The sequence below is a fragment of the Vicia villosa genome, linkage group LG3 (genome assembly GCF_029867415.1).
Source record: "Vicia villosa cultivar HV-30 ecotype Madison, WI linkage group LG3, Vvil1.0, whole genome shotgun sequence".
In the NCBI taxonomy this organism is placed as follows: Eukaryota; Viridiplantae; Streptophyta; class Magnoliopsida; order Fabales; family Fabaceae; genus Vicia; species Vicia villosa.
In genome coordinates this window covers 126292935-126300803 of record NC_081182.1, presented here as the reverse complement: position 1 = coordinate 126300803, position 7869 = coordinate 126292935, and positions in this window count along the sequence as shown.

Below are 7869 nucleotides of genomic sequence, written 5' to 3'. Positions count from 1 at the left end.
ACAAAACCACAAGATAATTGAGATTAACGATGAAGTGATATGTTATCGAATCAATACGTTTCACAGCTGAAAATCAATTAACTTCTAAATTGACAAACTTTGGTTTGCAATGCAGTAATAATGGAATAAGCAAAAAGACAAACACTTGGTGATAATGTTCAAATTGATGATGATTCAAGATGTGGTGAATTGTGATGTTTATGCAGAATCTTAATTCACAATTTTAACACTTGAATCGTTAATCAATTATGCAATTATGACCAAATATGAACCGAATGTAAATGAAAAGATAAAAGCGACAAGAACACGATATTTGTTCAGGCAGTTCGTCGATCGTCCTCGCTACGACTACGTCTGCCCCCAATTCCAAATTGAAATTGGGAAATCTTCCATTAATGTTGAAAGCAGTTTATACAAAGAAGAAAGCAAAGCGATAAACAATAAACCAAGTTTGTCGATCCTTTGAATCTTCTTCCCCCTTAATCTTGAGCCAGATCAAGGTGTCCCAAGAGCTTCACTTGATCCCTTTTCAGCAGTGTCTTGAATTGCCTTGAACCCTTGTTCTTCAATCTTCACACTCAGATGGATCCTTGATGAAACCTCTTGATAAAACCCCCAAGAATCACCTATCTTGGAGGACAAAACCCTCGGATTTTATTCACCAAAAACCCCACAAATCTTCACCCACTAGGAATCTTCAATTCCGTTCCATGGACGTTATCGAACTCGATCATTAACCCTCAACGCAAGAATGATTATGTGTAATTATGTTGGAGATGATGAAGAACGAAGATGAGAAGCCTTTGTGTATCTTTCAGTCGTTAGTGTTGTTTTGCAATAATGAACCTTGGACAATATATATGAGAGCTTATCTGTTGGAGCAGAGAAAACCAGAAATTTTGGTATTTTTGATCAATTAGGTCGACCTCTTGTAGTGCTTAGGTCGACCTAGCAGAGGTGCATTAGTTTTGAATGATATTTGTTCCCAGTTAGGTCGACCTGTTAGGGAAGTAGGTCGACCAGAATTCTCTTCAAATGCGTTTTGGGACATTTCTTCAGTTTAGGTCGACCTAGTTGATGTGTGGGTCGACCTAGCAGAAGTGTATGAAATTTTCTCCATTTTAGGTCGACCTAGGTTGACAGTAGGTCGACCTAGCTGCTGCTTTTCTGCATTCTTCTTATTTTGCTTGTGTTGAGTCGACCTATATGCATAGTAGGTCGACCTGCTCTGTCATAAGTGACCAATGCTTGCTTTTCTTTGAGTTCTTCTGCTTGTGCCTTGTTTCTTGTATGCTTGTTGAGTTTGCCATGAATCAAAAACATTTTTGTGAGTGTGATCTTGTATTCACAAGAAAGGTATTTGTCTTGACCTTTACTCTTTCATCAATACTATTTCAACCTTTGTTGATTGTCATTTTTTCTCTTTAGTTGATAGTCTCTGCTGACTCAGAGGAAACTACCTCTCTACCAAATCAAGAAAGTGACATTTTTTCACAACCCCCGCTTCCAACTCCACCAAAGAAACGGAAGATTATTAAAAACATTCCCAAAGTGGTTGTCGAACATTAAACAGCTCCAACAATTTCTTCGTCTCAAATTCTTACTGAGGTAACTTAACATTCTCTTCCAATATATTTCTTTCAATATCTCTGTTTTCTAACACTTTTCTTGAATAGAATGCACCAACTGTCGACCATACTCAGGAGAAAATTGTCGAGGTTGCTGAAAAAATTGCTGAAGCTACTCCTGACTCCAATCCTTTTAGCCCTCAAAGGACTGATGCTTTTGGAAGCAACACTGATTCGGCTAACACTCCAGGTCGAAGTCGAACAGATCCTCAGGACAAACCCATCGTCGAACAGACTCCTACCACAAAAATTGCTGAAGATGTCCCTCGACCAGAACATAATGCAGCTTCTTTGTCAAAACAACATCCCATTGCTAACGATTCTAACTCCAATAGTTCTCTTAGCTAGGAGGAATATCTGGACTTGAAGAAGACTAATCCTTTAGAAGCTCTCTTTCGACTTCAGAAGCTGCGACCAAGTTCTTTTGAGATTCATGCTCAATCGACCAATCCTGATGCTAAGATTGATGCTTCTCTTGTCGAAGCTATATGCCAGCTGAAAGCCCATCTGAACGAACCTGAGTTTTTCGCTGTTCTTAAGAGTTCTGAACATCTTGGTGGAGAAATTCGTAAGATCCTAGACTTACTAATCAAAGCTTCTCTTCCAGCAGTTGTTGTTCAATTCTTTTTTGATTTTGAGGCGTACTTCGACCAACTCTGGAGGGACCTTATGACGAAGAAGAATATTACACGTCAGACCAAGAACAAAGAGCGTGAAATGGAAAGGGAATGGGATGCCAGTGCAGCTTCGACCAAAAAAGTTGAAGAATTTCAGGAGAAAACTTTAAAGTTTTCTGATAAAAAGGGAGAGATCGACCACAAGATTGCTGGTTACAAGGCTCAAATTGATGACCTCAACAAGAAGATTCAAGATCTTGAACAAGAGAAAATCAATTTGGCTCAAACTGAAGAGATCCCTTCGCCTGAAGTTATTAACCAAGAAGTCTTGAAGGGACTTGGTCATGGTGAAAATGCCCTCAAGTTGGAAAGCAGCATTCGACAGCTTAGGCAAAATTTGTCTCGACTTGATTCTAAGATTGACTTTGAGTCAGCCAAGTTAGCCTATTTTAGGAACAACTTTTCAACTCTGTAATTTTGTTTTCGACTGGCTGGTTATATTTTGTAATGACAATGCATTTTATGAAGGAACGTTTTGTAATGACTGGCCAAGTTTTGGCCATTTAATATAATCTCTTAGTTTTATTCTCTTATGCAAATCTCTTGAAGTATAGGTTTATATTTTTTCAAATATTTACCATTTATCCTCAAGATTCGACCATCTGAATTTAATTCTTCAATTTCATATGCATTGTTTGAAAACACTTGCAAAATTTTAAACGGTCCTTCCCAACTTGGGGACCATTTACCCAATAACTCATTCCTTTGATCCATTGGTAAAATAACTTTCCATACATAATTACCTACCATGAATGTTTTCTTTTTGACTTTCTTGTTGTAAGCTTTCGCCACTTTTTCCTTTTATCTTATTAACATATCCAGCGCTATTAATCGTTCTTCGTCTAATTCTACTAATTCATCTAGCATCATATTCCAGTATTCGTCAGACGAAAGACTGTTTTGTCGTTGAATCCTAGCCGATTGTAGATGAATTTCTGCAGGCAATACAACATGATGCCCAAATGTCAAACGAAATGGGGTAGTCTTTATTTCTTCCTTTGGTGACGTCCGACAAGCCCAAAGGATTTGGTCGAGTGTTTGATGCCAATTTCTTGGCTTTTTCCCCACATGCTTCTTTATCAAATTTATAATAACTTTATTAGCAGCTTCGACCTGACCATTGGCCTGAGCGTAATATGGAGTGGATGTTAGCAATTTAAATCCTGTTTTGCTGCAAAAGCTTGCATCTTTCGACCAACAAAAACTGATCCTTGATCAGTAGTAATAGTTTCTAGAATCCCATATCTGTAGATAATGTGTTTTTGTATGAAACTAATCACTGCTTCTTGATCAGCATTAACTAGTGGGATTGCCTCTATCCATTTAGTAAAATAATCTATTCCTACTAAAATGAATCTTTGTTGCTTAGAAGATGCAGGTTTGATTTCTCCTATTAAATCCAAAGCCCATCCTCTAAAAGGCCAAGGTTTGACAATGGCATGCAATTCACTGGCTGGAACATGTTGAATGCCTGAAAATTTCTGACACTCTTGGCATCCTCTTGCATATTCAATACAGTCTTTTAGCATTGTTGGCCAATATAAACCTTGTCTAAACAACAACCATTTCATCTTATGGCCTGACTGATGAGCTCCACAAACACCACTATGAACCTCTGACACAGCCAAATATGCTTCAGCTTCACTTAAGCATTTCAACAATACACCCTCAGCTGTTTTCTTGTATAAATCATTTCCTAATATCACATAGTTTAGAGCTTTGTATTTAATCTTTCGATCAGTCCCTCCGACTGGATTATTTAGGTATTGGACCAATGGGTTTCTCCAATCAGCATCAGTCATATTGTCGATGGCAAAAATTTCCAAGGCATACAAATCTTTACTTTCAACTTTACTTTCAACATTATCACCTACCCCCTCGAATTTTGACGTTGACAATTGACCTAACTTGTCTAACACTTCATGGGTTTCTTTATTCTTGATCTCGACCGTATCTTCTAACTTGTTTTTAGAAACTCTATACCCAGAAGCAATTTGTGCCAATTCATTGGCAATGTAATTGTTAGATCTTGGTACATGCAAGATCTCGACATGTTCGAACTTTTCTAACAAACTCACCACAATTGCATAGTACATTATTAGATTTTCTTTGATGCATTTATACTCTTTTTTGATTTGTCGAATTACTAGCTCAGAATCACCTCGAATCTCAACTCGTGTTGCCCCTAAATCTATTAGGGCCTTCAAACCAGTTATCAAGGCTTCGTATTCGACCTCATTGTTAGAGCATACATCTTTCAATTTATAATGGAATTTTGTTGGAAGTCCTTTGGGAGAAATAATCAAGACTCCAATGCCTGATCCATTTTTGTGACTAGAACCGTCAAAAAATAGTTTCCAGTTAGTTCGTTCGACTTGATTTACAGACAACTCGACTAAACCATGGTCGACTATAAAATCAGCCACAACTTGTCCTTTCATAGCTTTTAAAGGAACATATGTTAAGGAAAATTCAGTTAGCGCTAAGGCCCACTTACCAATTCGACTATGCAAAATTGGTTTAGACAACATATGTTTAATAACATCAAAATGAGAGGACACATACACATCAACAGGCTTTATATATTGCTTAAGTTTGTTACATGAGAAATACAAGCATAAGCATAATTTTTCAATATCATTATACCTAGTTTCAGCATCTACTAGGGTTCGACTTAGATAATATATAGCTCTTTCGACGCTATTATCATCTTCTTGGGCTAACATACTCCTAATTGTCGAGCCTGATGCAGCTATGTACAATTTCATATTTTTTGTCCTATTGGGGGTAACAAAATAGGAGGCTTAGTTAAATAAGCTTTTATTTGGTCGAATTCCTGTTGATGTTCTTGCTCCCATTTGAATTGATCTTGGTTATTGAGCTTCACAAGTGGTGAAAATATCTTCGTTTTGCCACTTAGATTTGAGATGAATCTCCTCAAGAAATTAATCTTCCCTAACAATGACTGGAGTTGTTTCTTTGTTTCTGGCGCCTTTAGCTCCAAGATTGCTTTCGTCTTATTTTGGTTTATCTCAATGCCTTTCTTGTGAACCACGAAGCCCAGGAAATCCCCTGCATGTACACCAAAAGCACATTTTAAAGGATTCATTTTGAGTACATATTTTCTCATTCGTTCAAAAGACTGTCGAAGATGGTCTAAGTGACCATTTTCAGAGTTAGATTTTATTACAATATAATCAATATAAACCTGCATAAACTTGTCAATAAAATCATGAAACATTGAATTCATGGCTCGTTGGTATGTAGCTCCAGCATTTTTTAAACCAAAGGGCATCACTACGCATTCATAAGTTCCTAAAGCACCTGGGCATCGAAACACCGTCTTAGGTACATCTTCGTCAGCTATAAAAATTTGGTTATAACCTGAATATCCATCCAATAAGCTGAGATATTCAAATCCGGCTGCGGAGTCGACTAACATTTCAGCAACTGGCATGGGATATTCATCTTTAGGGGTAGCCTTATTTAAATCTCTGAAATCTATGCATATACAAAGGCTACCATTTTTCTTTATGACAGGCACTATATTAGCTAACCATTCGACATACCTCGCAGTTCGAATAAACTTGCTTCTCAGCAATATTTCAATTTCTACCTTGATTTTTTCCATAACCTCTGGCGCAAATCTTCTAGGAAGCTGCTTGATAGGTTTTTTACCTGGGTTTAAAGGTAGTCGATGCTCCACCACCTGTCGACCCAAACCAGGCATTTCATGATAATCCCAAGCAAAACAATCTCTGTATTCTCTTAGGAGTCTAATCAACTTGGTTTTTAGATCACCCGCAAGCTTCGTGCTTACATACGTAGGCCTTTTACTGATTCCATCACCCAGATCGATTTCTTCCAGGGGATCTTGAGCTTGCATTCTTTTTACTGATCCTGCTGGATCCATTTCGAAACCTAAAGGCTCGTCATCGTATATTCCATCAAATCTTTCAACCTGGTGATCGACTTCTTGATTGTTTTCATTTTTTACTATCATGGCCTCGATAGCCATATTTTTCTCTAGTTCGGCTTCTAAAGCCGCTCTTTCTTTGTTTTCGGCCAAATATGCCGTTATTCGAGCCAGGTATTCTGACTCAGTGGTCATCATCTTTGACCGTTGTCCTCTGCTCTGGAGGACTTTCATGATTCAATGGTTCATTAGGATCTTCTTTATTCCAAATGAAACCATGATTTGTGTAACACCCCAAATCTACCCGATAAATTATACGGAAAATCAGAGTATAAATTCCAAACAAGTTCATTTGAGGTATCACATATTCGTCATCTCAAAAACATTTACGGCTTACTTGCCTTCATATAGATACATAGCACAAGAATTTAAAACGATAATCAAATCATTACAAAAAAATCACTTTGTTTAAATTCAATAATTAACTCGCAGCGGAATCAACAAACTTCATAACTATTTAAATCAAGTCGTAGCATCATTGCACGGTAACTTTAAGTTACAATTTAAACCAAAACCATATAAAAATTTAGCAAAAGAATTAATAAATAAAACAATCGTTTTATCCCCCCGAGTGCTACGTATCAGAGCAAGACACCAACTCGACTAACAGCAACTAAAGACTTCATAAAATCACTTCAAAACTTCCACCGCTATCTTGAGTACCTGTCCGTTTCCCATGGTAGGGAAACATCATTCAGAAAGGGTGAGATATCTACCAATATAAACAAACGCATGATAAACAATATATTAGAATTTAATCATACGAAATTATCACGTTACAGCTTTCAGACTACATTTATAATAACAATTAACCTGAACAGTTATATTAACAAAAATCAATAACAACAACATATTAATAGTTATAACAACTATTGCTCATCTCCAGACAATACCTGTCACAACACGTCATTAGTATAACAATTTTATAATTACAACTCCATATTATCACAATTTAACAACAACTCAAGTCACATCACATCACAATTAAATCACACTCATGCCACATACAATGAGACTCTACAACTGCACATGCATGTGGTACCCAGGGCTTCAGCCCCCATCGCCAATTGCCAGTTAAACAGAGGCATCAAGGCATAAGCCTTCGTCACTAATTTGCCAATCTAGGCCGTCGCCAAAAATGCATATGTATATGAATGCAACAAACACACACAACAAACAACATCATCGTCACAAGGCATAAGCCTATATCGTCGCTATACTAATAAATAGAGGTATACATCGTCACTGAAACATCCTTCAACTTCGCATAAAACAACAACAATTATCACCACAACAACAACTAATTTCATCGAATCAACACGACAGAATCACAACAAATAATCAGGAATAATTTCCTACGAATTTAACCCCCACATATCATTCATCATGAATCCGGTTATAGAGTTAGAACCCCACCCCTTACCTTGTATTCGGAGTCCATTCTACAATTCTACCGATCGAAGCCATCTAGCCTTAGCTCCCAACCATTGCCTCTTTTAATCAGAATCAAAAGCTGAAAAATTTCCCAAATATGCAGCTACAGTGCAATGATGATATCTCACAACTCAGACCTTATTTTGAAGATCCC